The sequence below is a fragment of the Strix aluco genome, chromosome 1 (genome assembly GCF_031877795.1).
Source record: "Strix aluco isolate bStrAlu1 chromosome 1, bStrAlu1.hap1, whole genome shotgun sequence".
NCBI lineage: Eukaryota > Metazoa > Chordata > Aves > Strigiformes > Strigidae > Strix > Strix aluco.
This window is the reverse complement of record NC_133931.1, coordinates 34,207,006-34,224,854: the sequence shown is the minus strand read 5'-3', so window position 1 is coordinate 34,224,854 and position 17,849 is coordinate 34,207,006.

The following is a 17,849-nucleotide window of genomic DNA, read 5'->3' as shown; positions in this document are numbered from 1 at the left end:
ATATTAATATCTCCACACTTCAATATTATACTTTGTTCTGTGTTAAGATTTTTTTTTTTTCTCACAGTTCCAAGAGTCAGAATAAGACTGTCATGGACTTTTTAGAATCGTACTGTGTTCTGCTTTAGCCATTAATATGTATAATTTAATCCTTAAAATTCTTCCTCAGAGACAGCAGTGCCTGTGTTAGGAAGACTGTTAATGTGATCCTGGAATGTCTACTAATGTTTTCTTTTTTTTTTCCCTCTATATGTTGCTGCACTAGATAGACATTTTACAAACTGGTGGGTTATTGGTAATCACTGTGTAAATATTTTCTTGGTACTACTCCTAAGATATGTCTTATGTATTTTCCTGTTTGTGGTAGAAGATGGACGTTTTGAAAACGTTTCAATTTTTCCTCACAACTGAATATGACACTAAGTCCTGTGAAGGGATATATATAAATGTCACTCTTGGAATAGTTTCTAGAAATTCTTCAGGTTTGTAAGATTATGTTTTTGTTTTCCATAGCCAATGAAGTCACATAGTTGAAAAGGTGTAATCGATTTCTGGTAGTTGAAAGGACCAATTTCTATGACATCATATATCTTTCTCTTTTTCTTGTTTCATTTCTTGGCTTCCTGTGATATTTCAAGTTGTAATCTTTTTTAGTAGTCTCATACTATGGTCTTTATTATGACTCCAGTCACTTGCATTTGTATTGATTGTTCCACTACAACATATGACAGAAATCTTTATTATTTTCAGACATGACTGCTAATAACTTCTAATTTCTGTTAAAACATCTAAATCTGGAGGACAGGTTTCTGCTTTAAAAAAAGCACTTTTTAGAATAAAAAACAAAGAAATGTAGCAGGAAGAACAGATATCTAAATTTTCTAGATTTTTTTTGTCTTTGTGATTTTTCTTTCTACAGAACAGTATGAATTAAAACTTCAGTATGCACCTCGGTTTCATTCAGCTGAATTTTCTCACTTTCTCAGAGGACCCTGAGTGTTACCTAAACATGCAAAGTGTCTACACTGGAAGAGGTGGGTTTTATGAAGAACTTAATGGAACAGCATGATTCCAAATGATTATACGGGAAGAGATCACCTGCATTTGGTTAGTCATACAGGCTTTCCTGTGCTTTCATTTGAGTGATCAGGAGCCAGAAAATCTCAGTACATGGGTAGGTTTAACCAGAGATTTTGACCACTGCTTTTAAAGAGCAGTAGTAGTAAGCTGATACAGTGCTTGGTCAGCAGAACCCTTAAGCATATGGTTAACTTTAAGCACATGAGTAGTTCTGTTGACATTACAATTAAGTCTCTACTTACATGTTTTGTTAGATTAGGGTCATTGCCCTGGGAGGACTCCATAGGGGAAGAACACTCTAATTGGCAGTCTTATGAAGTTACTCCTGGCCATGTGTCTATGGAATAGTACATTTGTCTGCCCAAAACCCTCAAATCAAAGGATCTGTGGTCATATATCCCAGGAGAAATCCCAATTTACACTAAAGCCATTTTGGACTTCCTTAGTATGTAAGAGATGTGCAACTATTATTTATTCCTGCTTTAAGAACTGTCTGCATTGCCAGTGCATTGATAAGAATAAGCACCAAACCCTACATGATTATTTGATCACTAGTAAAATTTTGAGGCCATAGCATTCCTCAAATGTATGTTCTAGGCATTTATATTAGCTTCTTGAATTCTTTTCTTCTGAGTCTCCTTTTGATTTCTATTTATGGGGGTATTTTTGTGCTAGTTTCTGTATTTTATGAAAGCAGTGTCTGTGTTTCTAGCCTATTTTAAATTTAGGCTTTTATGGTAGTTGGCTGTAACATGAGTGCTAAGAGTGTGGTGAAAAAAAGAGAAGGAAACTCTGCATAGATTGATTTCTTTTCTTTTCTAAAGTGACTGTAATCATCCTACTAATAAAATTTATTGGGGAATATCTCAGGTCTCAGGATTTCCAAGTTTGACTCATAAATTCCAAAGGCTCTCTAGACTCCTGTGCTTCAGAGGACACAATACAGAAGTTGTCTGTCCCTTGCTAAGAAACAGCAAGATCTGTGAAACAGGCAATGTAGTGTTCTACCGCAGTTTGCCTAAGGAACTGGAGTGAAAAGCTTGGTTGCTGTACAGAAAGGATGTTTGAGGAGAAGGCTACCAGGAATATGGAAAAGTATCTGAGGAATGGGCTTGTTTGAAGGAAATATAAGGAGGTGAAATAGAGGATTTTCCCCTTTCTATATGAAGATTTAGGGCATTTTGTCAGCTTTGTAGCAAGTTTCCCCTCTGCCTCCCCCATGGTTTTCATTCTAGCAGTTTTCTCATACTTATTGGATGAAATAATTAGAGGTGGATTTGTATGGGTAAAAAATACCACGAAGAACATTGCACCTTTTATAGTTAAGTGTAAATATGCAACTGGCACAAGATACAGTCTTCCAGAAAAACATAGCTCCTGACAGGAACCTTCTGCAAAACCTCTGGCCAATTGAGTGAAGTTTGTGGGTGCCTTTGGGTCTTCTGCCATTGACAAGGCTCCATACATGGCCACTCACATGAATAGACCAACTTTGAGCCGTTTGTTCCTTTCCTTCTCCCCACCTCATATTTGTCTATCAATCAGCTACATGGGCATATTCAGATGAGATCAGATTTGTGGGCAATATGTATGCATTTACATTTCAAACATTAATAATCTTTGGAAAATTACTTTAAATTTCTATTTTAAGAAAATGGAACAAAACTCCCCATTATACTTTTTCTCAAGATTTGGTATTTGTGTAAGAGACACCTGTCTTAAAGAAAGCTATCCCAGACAGATATGATCCAGATCTCAACCAGAACACACATTCAAAGATGTCTTATATAAAGAAAAAAAAAAAGAAAAAAAAATGAGGAAATCCAGAGAAAGTGTATGTATGGAAAGTTGAAGACATGAAAGCTGCTCTCTTTTTGAAATTTCACACCAATCAACTGCTTAGTTTGTAGGGAAAAAATGGGAATGCATGCTTATTTTAAACCCATCTGAGAACACAGTCCACTGGTGGAGCCACTCCATATCTGTATGTGCCTGTGCTTGTATGCATAAGAATGAAATTTCAATCCAATTACTTCTGGGGGGGGAAATATGAGGGATTATCAGACTAAAAAAACTTGAAAATGAAAATACTGTCAAGGTTGGTCAATTTTTAGGAAAAGCAACTTTTAAGAAAGTCCTTTAAAATCCCTTTTGTGATCTCTTTGCATGTTTTCCCACTGATTTATTTGCAGTCTTCTCTTCTGAATAAGTCTTTGCTCTTCTGGACAGCCATTCAGAAATGAAATACTCCTCACTCTCGCTTTTTAACTCTTTCTTCTGATCCTCCACTTCATTTCCTGCCTGTGCAGTCAGCAATATACCTGTATTTCTTACTGTTGTGTCTCATTGTCTCTTCTGGAACCCTCCTCTTAGAAATAAATCCTCTGACCTTCCTTTCTAATGTCTAATGACCACAATGGGCTCCTTAACAGCTTTGCTCATAATCTCATCTTTTCTGTCATTGACTGTATAAATCTGTTTCTGTCAAGGATGAACTGACTTCAGTCCTGTTCTTTGAAAGCTTGCTCAAAGCTTGCTGGCTTTGCATCATCCTGTGGAGTTCCAGTGTAAAATCGCCCACTTTCTGCATTCTCTTCTTCACAGTTCAAGCTTCACACTATGTGGTGGTTTAGCCCCTGCCGGGGTCTGAGACCACGTGGCCGCTGCCCCTCCCCCACAAAGGGAGTGTAATACAAAGCCCCAAGACTGAAATAAGGAAAGGTTTAATACAACAGTGCAATAGCAACACAACAAACAACAACAATAACAGTAACAGTGATAACAATGAACAGAGCAAAATAGCTACCAAATACAGCAGTGGGAAGCACGATGTACAAAACCACGAGTGCACCTCGCTCCCGAGCCAGGAAAATGTGAGAAAATGTGACCTGCCAGGATGTGATGTCTGCATGGTATCTGAATAACCCGGCTAGAGCTCCCCCTCCACTGCTGGGGAAACTTAACCCTATCCTGGTTAAACCAGGACACACTACCTTGGTCTTTTTTTGAGAGCAAAATAGTTTGTCTCTCCTCTTTTGCAAGTGTACCAATTTTAGACTAAACTGGTTTTTGGTTAGTTTGTTTTTTTTCTCATTGTGCCAATGATTGACAATATTACTTCGTGGAGGTGGCTATGCATATAACTTAATCAGTTAATGCTTAGAGATGAGCTAAAATGTTGGTTCTTTTCTGAATCCAGAATCCGAAGAGGCTAATTTTCTAGGGGACTACTGCTAAACTGTAGGTACTGCATTCAGTCTTGCTAAGTAGCTCTGCTTTCTTCTTATGCATCTGTCCTCCTGCATGCCCTTTTTATCTCTTAAATATTATCATTATCACTGTGCATAACTTGAGTTTACTGAGTGTAACTTAAGTGTTTAAGGCCATTTGTCCAGATACATGGCCCCTAAAAAATTCCACGGAGAGACCGTGTGCCTCGGATCAGCTGCTCTGCAGCTCTCTGTCTAGGCAGAGTGTTTCTTCATATAATTCACACAATGACTGTTCCAGCAAAGTTGTGCTAGCCAAAGTGGATGAGACTCACTTAACCCTTTTCTGTGGCGAGCTTGATATCCAGCATGTGAATAATGACCTAGTTTAAAGCACTGGATGTTCAATGTATTTTTGGGGAGACATAGAGTACTCCTTGCTAACATCTGCTGCACATAGGCTGATCTTCATCAGGCTTTATCTGACATATGATTTGACTCTCTTCTCACTGGTAATGAGCTTGCATATTCAAATTTGTTTGAGACCCAGGAACCTCTCACTTTGTTAGATTTCCTGTTATTACTGCCAATTGAGCAGTGCCACTGAAAAACCTTGCCAGTTCCTCCTCATAATGTCAAACAAAAGGAAAAGCCCTGAATTATTTCCAGAAAGTCCTAGAACTTTACGATAGCAGAATGATGAGGATATAATGCCAAATTTCTGTACATGCTGAGGCAAGATGATACCATATATTTTGTATATGTAGTGCAGTACAGTAAGAAAATGATCTTTACTATATATATTAATCTTCTACAACCTTCAAATATTTTAATTTCAGTCCTTTCAGTTAATGGCATTAGGCCACACCTGATTTTTAAATGTGCCTTTCTGCAATAAGTGTAACATCTGGCATTCCCAAAATGTTTTTCACAATTTCGTGTACGTTTAAATTGTTATTTTCTAATCATTTTTGTTTTTAAAAAGGATTTTAATATGGGCTAGTTCTAAAAAAAATTAAGAATAAATCAAAATATGTAGTAGGGATTAATACAAATGTGTATTAGAAGAGCAAAGAAATCACTGAGACAAGACTAATCATCATTTAGATTATCAGTAGAAGATGATTAAAAAAACAAAGGATTGTATGACAAGTTATGTTGATGCCATGTTTGTGTAGCCAAATGTTTCAGCTTTATAAATGAAAAAGCCTAAGCAGCTTACAGTGAGACAAAGTAATCATTCAAATTACAAACTTAAGAATTTCAAATTACATACTTCATCAAGTTGAGTCTATTGTAACTTAAAATACATAGGGAATGATTCACTCTAGCTGGAAAACAGCATGTAATATTTCAGCCATTATGAAATTGCTGCTTGATTTTACAAAAGTGTTAATGCCATTAAACCATCTCTTTTTAGGATGAATGCTCAGGACTAGTACTGTTTATAATCCAACAGCTAGTAAGAACATTTTCTTATACGTAAATGGTGATTTATTTGGGTTATTTTTTTGATTTATATAAAAGTAAACAGAGTTGATCTCTGACTGTGTGCTCTTGCTGTAATAATTAGATGGTTTTGATCAAGAGCGCAATCCTCCAAATATTTAGCAGAAAGTAAAGTATTTGCTGTTCTTATTGCTCTCCTTGTCAATGGAAGTTTTTCTTCCATTAGAGTTTTTCTTCCATTTTCTTCCAGTAGAGACTAAGCTGAATAGTAAGTTTTGGCAGGCTGTATGCCTAACATTAGAACTTGTTTTTCTAGAATGTTATTGCAAAAAATAGAGGGGCACAGATTCCACCTCTGACATAATTATCTCATCAAAGAGGAGGGCTTGGGCTGACCACCACTGTTCTTTTTCCATGTTTTCTATTTGGGAATTTTCATTAAAGCAATTTCAGATGAATGTGGTAGTGAATTTATACTTACTGAAGGATTCTTTCAAATGTCTGCTCATACTCAACTTCTTTATCAGTGGTATTGATGAGAGCACTAATTTGTTCTTAATTTTGGTGGGTATTTCTGTTTCTGTCCCTTGACTGCTTCCTCTAATTGCTTCACTAACTGCACTGTATCTCACCCCAAAAATTTATTTTTGTAGTAGATCTAAGCATTTTTTTCCTAGAATGTTAGCAAAACCCAACCTCAATATTTTAATACTCTTTTCTCACTTTTCTGATTTATTTTTTCAGAGAGGACACTGTATGGCACATGGGTATCTGAAATGCTTGTTTCTGTAACCTGTTTCTCTGCTTTGTCTAGCAGTAAATCACAGTACTGACATTGGTGCAATACCCTGAATGCCTTAACAGTTTTTGTTCTTAAAGTACCACAACGGTTTCATTTAGTTTTCATAAGCACTGTCTTTGGCACACACTATAACCCTAACCCAGAGGGATGGTTTTAAATGAAGATTGTCAGAAATGTTAAGATTATGTGACGTTCCCTTGGACCATAAACTTTTCCTTCAGATGGATATGTTCATCCACTATCTTCATGGGTGCTTAGTCCTACAAATAGCCTGAATTTTGATAAACAAAGCAAAACAAAGCAAACTAACAGAACCCCCCAAACCCCCACAGTTTTATTTATGTCTGGCAAGCTTACTAGTAGATTTACTTGTCTAATACAATTTGATACAAAATACATAACATTAGGTGTCATCAGTCTAGTTCCCAGTCATTCTTATCTACCCTGGTTTAATTATAATAGCATGAACTTTGTTCATTTCAGTAATAATTTAAATAAATGTTATTGAATCTTATATTCCTCTTGTGGTCTGCTGTGAGTGAACAAGCATTGAGGAAAATGTAGGGGTTTTTTGGTTTGATTTTTCTTTTTTAGAACCAGACATTAATATTTAAGTAGAAATTGATTCTATTAATATTTTTTCCCAAATTCTACTAAAATAAAATCTGTATGTAATTTCCAATAAATTAAAATATATAAATATAAAAAATAATCGTAATAAAAACTGAAACAGAAATATCTATCCTTGTATCTCCTTGTTTGCCCTGGCAGTAACCAAATTAAAAATTCAATCCAAAGTCTGACTCGCTTAGAAAAACTTAGTCTCCTGTTGCTACTCCGGATGTCTCAGCTGGACAGTGCAAGCAAAATTTATAGAGGTAGATTTTCAGATGAGAACTAATCTGGTGTAAAAATATTAGAACCACGGTCTGGTGAAGGTGCAAATTTGAACTGAAGAGGAAGAAAATATTATTCCCTATTATAGAGCAAAATTGTCATGAAATATGGGGTCTGCTTGTCATCTTATGCGGACTTCTGTTAAATAACTTCTAACAGAGATAGGCCAGTATGTTTCCTATCACCTGGAGTTTGTCTGCTCTTGAGAGAACCCTCAGCTCCATTTGTGTAACTTGAATAAAACAGGAGTCATCAGGAGCAACCTTTCTGCTTGCTTAATACCTTGCATGCCCACTCATATGCCAAATCTTGTGGCAATCAGGGACTTAAAATTCAGGGCAAAGCATCCCTAAGCAATATCACCAACAAGGTTCTGAGCCTTGTCCTATCATACAGGCAAATATGTTAGCAGACTACGACTTTTTATGATAAAAATTTCTGCTCTAAATGTAAAGACTATTTGTGAACTAGATCCTGGAAGTGCTTTCTGTTGGAACGACTGATATCAAATAACCAAACAACGTTGCTATTATGTGACTTTGCTGCCTGTAATAGCTGGAAGAATGTAAGAGTTGGTAGTCAAGGAGTCTCTTTCAGGGACATACAGTCTGGTGTTACATATTTCAGCTGAAGTACAGTGTTACATATCATTGTTGTGTTGCATATATAACAGTAGTTCTTCCATTAAGTGACTTGTCAAATGCACTGTATCAGTCAGCTCTCTTGGCTTCCCAGTAGACCAACATTTCTTTCAGTTCTACCTTCTCACCTCTTTCCTTTCTTAGGTATGTACATGCAAAACTCTACTGCATCAGATATGATACAAATACAGTTTTCTGTCATAGATTTTATGGTCTCTTCTTTTTTCGTGTCACTGGAGAGGTGACTGCCTCTAAATTTAAAATAAAGCATAGTTAAAGATTAAAGAAAAAACACTTGCTCTGATAATGCCTTTGTCATAAGGCTGAAGAAAAGCAATGTCACATTAAAGAATTGTTTTACTTGCATTTAATTAATCAGATTTAATTCATTTTAAAGATGTAATTCTGTGTAATGGAAGTGTGTACAGTAACCTGATATTTGATCATTTGATCATTTGATCATCTGATGAACAAAGCCTGCCTTCTGATTAACTCTTGGTTTTTTTTCCCTTTTTAATTTTCTATTTTTTTCCCCAAATCAGAAACCAACAACTGCAAGGAGACTCTTTTTGTAGCTATTTTATCATTAATTAATTGTATGTTTTAAAAATTTTAACAGGAATGCTTAGCCAGAAGTCTGATTTTTGTTTAAATATTTGTTATGCTATACATGAGTTTGTTGGTATCATGACTTACTTTATTTGCAGTATCTTTGCAGTTGCATCCATTAAGGAACAAAAAGTTTTAAAAAAGAGTTGTATATAATGTCCAAGATGTCCTCTCTCATCCACTCTATTCTCCTTCTACTACATGCAATAAGTATTAAACAGTTTGTATAAATGCATCAGATTTTCTCTTGACCCAATATTCCCTTTTCCTTCTCCAATATTTGCCCTTCTGGTATATTTATAAATCTATATTTGTCTGTCACAATATTTTTGCTTGACTAAAAAAGCTAAGCTCTTTTAGTCTGATAATCATTCTAACTATTCTTCTCTGCTCCCATTAACTTTCTGGGAATTTGTCTTTTCTGTGAATATATCCTACTGAGGACTGACAGGATACTCATTTTAGGACAGTGGAGTCTAAGGAGAATGTTGCACCAATGGTAGGCCTTGTCCATTTAGAAGAAACTAAGCTATTACCACAAAGCATTGCCTCGTGGAGTGTGTATGTACCTATCCATTCTGATCTGTCATAAGCTAACAAAATTCAGTTTTTCCTTTCACTTGTCTTCAGCTGATTTCTCCTTAATAGTCAGGAAGCACATCAGCATGGGCTCTCTGGTACCATTCAAATTCAGTTGGAGTCCTCCTGCCCATCCCATTCTTCCTCAGTGATCTCCTGTTTGCTACTGATAAGGCCTTTCTGCCTTTTATTGTTAGTGCACACCCAGTCTCACATAGAATTTTTAGCAAAACATTACCAAAGATCTTTCCCAACACAGAATCCTGGAGAAACCCACTTAATAATATCAAAACTATCCTGTCAAACTATTATACCTGGTTTAGACTGTTTCTTACCTACTGAAGAGTTCTTCTAAATCCTATCTTCTATGGTTTAACTTGTAGTTTCTTGTGTTGTGCCTTATAAACTGTTTTGCTGAAGTCTAGATAGATTACATCTACCACATTTTCCAAGAGTCAGTTTATCAAAGAAAATAATTCAGTTAATATGATGTGATTTACCTTGGGTGCACCACTGTTGCATTTAATCTCATTTACCTTTTACCTGTATGATTCTAATCCCTTTCTTCCACATATGTTCCCTGTCTGTATGCACAGTTCAAGTTGTATGCCAGGTTTTATAGCTCCAAGATGCCTTTGCTTCCTCCTCACAATAAACATCCCATTCCCTATTTATGGTCACAGGTACTGAATGTGATAGATTTATTAAGCAGCCTTGCTTCTGAAGTTGCAATTTCATGTGCTAACTCCTTCAGTATTCTTGGATGGGGATTATCCAGTTCCCTAACCATGTATATGTCAAGATTTTCCTAGTCAGATGGAAGGATATTAATTTATCTGCATCTTTTCTTATTCCTTATGTCCACCTGTTCTACATCATCACCCATATTGGAAACAGAGCAAAGTATTCATTCAGCTGAGGACTCTACCCAGATTATTATTAATGTCTATTCCTTTCTCCTTACAGAGCAATCCCATTTTTTCTCTCATTCTCTTTTTATTAATATGGCTACAAAACTTTTTACTCTCTGTTTTAATTTCCTTTGGAAGGTTTAACTCATTGTTTGACAGTTCTCACTTTTTGTCTATACTTTCTTACTTCCAAGAAGTATCTGTTCTTGATGGCCAGTCTCTTTTTTCTGTTCTCATAGCTTTTTACTTTTACCAAACACAAACTGAAGAAAAAAGGAGAACATACATCAAGGAATCTTTTTTTCCCACAACTTCCCCACTAAATCTTATCCAAAGTATTTAGGTGTTTTTTCTTATCTTTGTAAAATGTGTAAACATGCACATGCACACAAATATATTTTTTACCTATAATTTTAATAAAAATATATGTGAATGCAAATGAAACAATCTGTCATGTTAGATGAAATGCAGTGTTTGTATATATATATACCAAATATTGGGACATTAGAAACAATCATCTAATAGATGAGAAGCTAGCAAACAAAAGCAATTGAGCAAAAGGACAAGTATATGATAAGAATACTTAACGTGGAAAGTGAGGAACTGCCTCACTGCATAAAAAGGTTGTATGTCTTCTTGTAACACTAAATAAAGAAGTCTGGGTGTGTCTTAGGTTTCAAAATACCTTTGAATCATTATACAAACTCAGGTAACACAGTGGTGTTAGAATAAGCACCTGTACCTTTTTATTATCCCACATGTACTGTTGCAGATCATCCCTCTGGGTCTTGTTAAACAGAGTTTCTTCTGTGAAGGAAGCCTTACTATTACAACCTGCAGGATATTTTCCCACTATTCAAAAAATTAAAATAAATGTCTAGTTTACACATAATGATCAAACTGTCCATGTATTAATAATAATAAAATAATAACATAAGCTTTGATTTTTGTAAGTATGGAGTGACATGTCCTAACAAAGAATTTTGGTTTCTGAGTCTACTGAAAACTGTCCTCTTTAGACTCCAGCATACTGACCATTTTCATTTGTGGATTGATGCCAGGAATAGTGAGCATTATATTCTGCATTATATTTATTTCCAGTGAAAAACTAAAAGAACTCCTCCTTTTAGGAAGCTTTCTCATATATGAGATAGAGCCTTCACATTACTTTCCAAATGACAGATCTAAAGAGACTGCAGCTGGGATTCAGTCTGAGGGCAAGCCTCCTCATGCCAGGTGCCTCAATGTACATTACAGTTGAAGGAGTTAGTGGACTCAGTATAACTAATAAAGCCTAGTGGGAGAGAGCCGAATGGGTGCACACACAACTTAATACTGTGCTAGGTCTAAGCTGGACTGTCTTGTGCCATTAGACTGCTGCAGGGTACGTAAGACACCTCCATGGAGCTGAGATATTTACTCTCTCCTGTGGGAGATTTGGGCTTCTTGGAGCAGCAGCTGGAAGCCAGGAAGAATACTCTGTGCACTCAACAGCTTTGTTAGTGTAAAATTAATTACATCACCAAAGTTAACATGGTATTGAATCCTATCTTGTGTGAAAGGTAACCTTAAGAAATAATTTCTTAACATGTTTAAGTTAGGTATGTTAAAATAAAATATATGTTAAAGTAGATATATTCTGAGGTCTGAATTCTGGTGAGGGTAAGCTCTAATGTCTTGACTAATTTTTTTCTGAAGAGGGAAAGGTGTCTTCTCATTATTGGAAGAAGGAACATAAAAAAAGCGTTTGAGGAAACAAAAAGACTAGAGTCCATATGATGGAAAGCAGAGCTTGTTATTACTATGTGACCAAATTGCTATCAGGTGAAGGAACTAGAAAAATTGATGAAAGTGGGGCAAAGATCAGAAACAGTAGATGTTGATAGTTTTTCCCCTTCTGCATTCATCCAGCTGTCAAACCTGCATATGCAACTCCACCACAACACTGAACATATATCACCTAAATCTTCTTCTGGGGAGAGACTTCTCCTAATATATTTAGACAATATATAAATAGGTCACCTGTATCCATAAAGTACAGACATTCAGGCAGCTTGTTGCTTTCATGCTATTTTCATGTTATAATTCCGTAATTAAATTTTGTACTTAAGGGTGTTTGAAACTGGTAAAAGAACCAATTAAACTTTTCCTGAAAATGTCAAGTTATTTTTCCAAAAGGAACTATTCTTGGTTAGAAAAAAATATGCACAAGATCCAAACCACTCGGGTCTAAGGCACTGCTTCATTTCTCTTTGGTGAGATGCACCACCATTACAAATACTAAGGACAAGCAAACAATATCCAGTGGTAAGCAGAGGTCAGAGTGGCCCTTAAGTTGTAAAGGATTGTTGGAGGGTAATAGAGAGTTGAAAGAGGAGGAATTACAAAAGTTCAAAACCATTGGTGTAGAAAAGGCACAAGGATGTCATAATCTCTTGATATACATAGGTAAGTCTGCAAGAGTCAGCTCACTGGAACAAACTTAAGATTGCTTAGTGTTTATGAGGAATGTAATTTTTCCAGGGCTTAGTTAATTCCATAAATTTAGAATTATTTAGTTTTTCAGACTTTTTTCTCTTTACTTTTGGTGAATATGTCCCTGCTGGTTCAGAGGAACTGGAATATAAGAACCTAGGAACAGTTAAGAAATGTGTACTCAGTAGAAGCTGGAATATTTAGAAATGAAGAGGTGACTGATTGTAGTTTTCATAAATTGCAGATTTATTTTGCAGATTATTTTAGCTCTTCTGGTTTCAGATGAAGTTAGATATATAGAAGTAAAAAAACATTATAAACTTCTGTGATGAGTTTGTGTCAGTTCATATTTTCAGGATGAATGTAACCAAGCAGAAATGATGAAACTTTTTATGTGAAAGCTAAAATTCACATTTGTTTAACTCTTTATTCCTGATCTTTAGATATCAGAAAGAACAAACAAATAATTTACTTGTAGGTCTTGTCCAATTCTATGGCTGGTTTGAGAAAAAAAGGCAATAAAAACACAATACAGAATGTCAGAAATATTCATGGGTTTACCTTGGTATTGGTGTTTTAGCATCTTATCAATTACTTGTGACTTCTTTCTAGTGTTAAATCCCTTCTAAAGGGATTTATTGGTTTGGCAAAGGTACCCAGACAAGATTATTGTTACTTCTTGTTCTCTGCTCACGCAAAATCGTTTTTCCATGTTGTTTCAGAAAACATATGGAAAATGAAAGTTGAATTCCACAGCTGAATGAAGCAGCTGTTTGGTGTTTACTCTTAATCACTGTTGGTGAGTAGACAGCTCCTTCATTCACTGTTCTATCAATGCTGTCTCCTGAAAGGCAATGTTTTTTTTTTTTTTTTTTATTCAACCCGAATTTCTAACATATTATAGAAATTCATAGCAAATAAAGATATTCCCCAGATTTTTTTAAAGTCTTAATATTAAGGAAGTTAATAAAGTACTTTTAAAAAAAGATTATTTATTTAACTGTGTTTTAAAATACATTTTTGTCATTGACGTTGATAGAGTTTTCTGGGCTCTATGCCACAAAGCAGTGATTAATAAGATTTTTTGAGACATATATAATGGTATTATTAATCTCATCCCTACAGATGCATAACTGGTTCATTTATTTCCAACATATACCCTAAGCTTTCTTAAATTTACCAAGTTAATTTATAATTATGTACTGGATAATCTAAGTTTTGAATTTATTTATCTTTTCCTGTTTTCAGATACTAAAATGTTACTTTCAAAAAGTTTTTTTTAATACTAGCAAAAGTTTTCCCCTATCTACTTTGACAATTCTCAGCATCTCATTTATACCCAGAGTTTGATCAAACTTGATGACTTATTTATAGTAGGCTGTTATTGTGCTTAGTGCTGTACAAACCATAGACTCTGTTCCAAAAACCTCTACTCTAAATCAGATCCAGGCAGTCCAGTTGAACACACTGTACAATTGCTTCATCAGTTCCCATTGAATGATAAAATTTCTTTCATTATTTTCTCTTTATAACCCAAGAAATGCAAAATGTATGACTGTTTTCTAGTATTCATTCCATATCCTCCTTTCTGAAAATTGATATGAAGATTTGTTTAAACTGATAGCAGTAACTACTTCTTCTGTGAATAAATTACACTTCCCATTTCTGAGAGGTCCTACTCTTTTCCTCCTTGCTGACCTCTTCTCCATGTACTTTAAAAAATTCTGATTTATCTCAAACCCTCATGCAATCTGCTTTTCATTTTCTACCCTTAATTTTCTTATCATTTTTTGCACTCTCTCTTAACTTCATTCTCTAATCTTCTCGGTACTGCTGTGTAGCTGATGTTTTATGCCTCATATTTCCTTTTTCCTTACTTTTGATTACATTTTGGACTTTTCAGCTCATCCTCATTGACTTTTTACTCCTTGTATATGTATTGCAAGATTGCACATGCAACCTTTGGGTATGCATTCATTTACTTCTTCACATTTTCCCTTTCTTTTTCTTCAGCTGTCAATATTTTTCATTTAATGTTCTCATCATGTTAATTTTTCATCTGACATCCTACATTTGTCTAAAATGACTAATCCTAAGCATTTTGAATTTTTTGACTAGTACCAGTTTGATTTGTCTTTATAGTTTTGAAAGCAACTCTGGCATTTTCATTTCTTTCATGAATAGATTTTCATTCCTCTAGTTAAAAGATAATATCAGTATTTGTTACAATTAGTTTTCTTAATGTATGCATAAGAAGGATGGGAAACCTCTCCAGGAACAGGAACAGTCTTTGTTTTGTACAACAACAATTGCATTGCCAAAGATAAACAAATTAATCCCTTTATATAATAAGGAAGCAGTTTTGTATGTTCTGTGCCAGCTGAAGATTCTACTAAGCCAGAGAATCCTTGGATATCACATTAAGGCAACTCTGCTGCCCGTTCCTGTCTGCAGTATATTTTCTAAAGTTAGCAGACAGGTTTGTTCCCATTGAAGGGTTTACCTCTGAACTGGTAATAAGATGGCACTGGAGGCTGTGAAGATCCACAGCCATAGATTTTGGAAAGAAGTACTTATGATGCCTGGGAGTGATAGATGCTTGTGAATCAGGCTCTATTAGGAAGAATCAAAAGTAAAGATGCTAGAGATTTAGGCAGAAATTACTTACTACTATACACAGTTAAATAAGTGTTTCTGTTTCTACACAATGTTCATTTGCTGGATAGGGTTGTGATACCCATATGTGTGTGTGTTCATACATATACATATTTATATACACATATGTATGATCTTGGCAAGTTGATGTTCATTTGACAGGGCTGAACATGACTGGGCTTTTTCAGACTTTGTGATCTCTAGCAATGCAAAACCATTAAACTAACAGAAAGTAAGCTGACCATTGAATTAATGAATGTTTCAAACTAATTAAAAATTGTGTTGTAGCCAGGCCTTTGGTGCCCCTCCACTCCTTCTGGGCTTGATGTCTTAATTGCCTGCTGGTGAGAGAAAGGTAGAGGTGGGCAGTGAGTACCTGAAATGGTTGAAGCAGCAGATGATGCAGTGATTATGTTAAGAATTTCTTGTTTAGGCTTCTGTCAAACTAAAGATGATCCAAAATCTCCCTCTTGTGTGAGATGCACACTCTGAGTAGATTTTAGCCATAAGTAAGTATTCATCAGATTTTCAGCAAATTGATTTGAGTGCTTTTGAACTGTACAAAATAAATGAGGTTTAAGAGTTCTGGATTAAATTTGTTCTTGTATTACAGCTGCAAATGGCTTCAGTATACAAAACTATAATTTTACAGGTGGTTAATCTGTAACATGGGCCAAGATTTTATTGCACAAAATTAAAATCAAAAGACATCAAATACTGAAACAGATGTCATATCTGATTTATAGCTAGCTTTAAAAAATAACATGTTGAGCAGATCTATTTCTGATTTAACATTGTTTCAGACTTTTATTAAAATCAAAAAGGGATATGAGTTATGTAGTATCAGTAGGACTCTCCACCTAAGATAAATACTGAGCAATCAAATGTAAAACATTAACTTTACATGAAAATATATACCTAAACTAAGGTGACAGCGTGAAAGCTCTCTCTGATACACTGCACTGGGTGGGGGAAGGGAGAATTGAAAATGAGGAAAGGAACAAACTGGACTCTTAGTGCCAAGCAGCACAAATTGGAGTTAAGATGAATAAGAAGAATCCAAGAGCTATTAATCGAAGCTCAGCACCTCCAGGGATAAATGATTCTTATGCCTGAAATAGATTTAACTCTCCCCAAACAGTAATCTCACTCCTGAACAGGAAATGAAAATAAAAGCGAGCTTCCTACCAGGCAAGAGCAGTCTCTACATTCTGAATATTGCAGTCACTCAAGAGCTGCTAAATGTGTCTCTCTAAGTCCCCTACAACTATAAATATTTGTGAATGTAAATGCCTGCATAGTAATCTTCAGTTATATAGAGGTTTTAAAAAGGGAACCCTAATTTCTGAACCATCTTTTCTTCCCTGTATCAGTGCTCTGTCATTAATATGTAATTTAAGTGTTGCATAGTTTTCACTGTACTTTCATAAACTGTAGTACTTCCTTTTTCTTGCTTAAAACTCTGCCAACCTGAAGATTGCTGAGAATCATTGCTTCAATTTTAAAATGGAAGAATTCTTAAAAGTTAATATTCAAAAGATCTGTGGAAAAATTTATTTTTTTAAAGAATGTTAGATATACTGTTACTAACTTCAGGTTTAGCTTAGTATTATTAGTTTTCAGATACATTTCATTTAGTTGACATGGTTCCCTCTTGTTTTCTGATTTGAGCAAAACCAAACACATGTTTAAAAGATGCAATACTAATTTTGGAATTTTTTAAGAAGCTTTTGGCTTAGGAAGACAATGGACTGTTTCCAAAGGGAGCAGGGTTAGGTGAATGCTGCAGCATTCTGCAAGTCCAGCCCCAAAAGACGGTCTTTATTTAGCTGCTAAATGGGGCAGGGAGGAAGCAAGGATCCACTAATACAATTTTATTTTAATCAGAGTTCTTTTTTGGAAAGCCTTCTTCAACCTTTCCTCAAAAGCCTGTAGTTCGTGTTTGGCTGTAATTCATATTACGGACATCTTTTCCCGATTTCTCTGTTTCCTTTGGGATTTCATTGCTTTGGATAAATCTAGGTGCAGTGGATACAGTGGCAAAATTTTGACTTCATTGGCATCAGGATTTCATCTTCCAGTTCATATTGTCTAAACCAGTTCAGGTGCAGCTACTTTAGTAAAGTTGCTGTAGTGCACAGTAGCCTGATTCTTCCATTTTTTCTTTTCACTGGATGTGTAAAACTATTTATGTATTGATTTGTTTGTTCACAGAATCACAAAATCACAGAATCATCTGGTCCAACAATTAACCTAACACTGACAGTTGCCAAATACACCATATCCCTCAGCGCTATGTCAACTCAACTCTTAAACACCTCCAGGGATGGGGACTCCACCACCTCCCTGGGCAGCCCATTCCAACGCCTAATAACCCGTTCTGTAAAGAAATACTTCCTAATATCCAGTCTAAACCTTCCCTGGCGCAACTTGAGGCCATTCCCTCTTGTCCTATCGCTTGTTACTTGGTCAAAGAGACTCATCCCCATCCCTCTGTAACCTCCTTTCAGGTAGTTGTAGAGGGAGATGAGGTCTCTCCTCA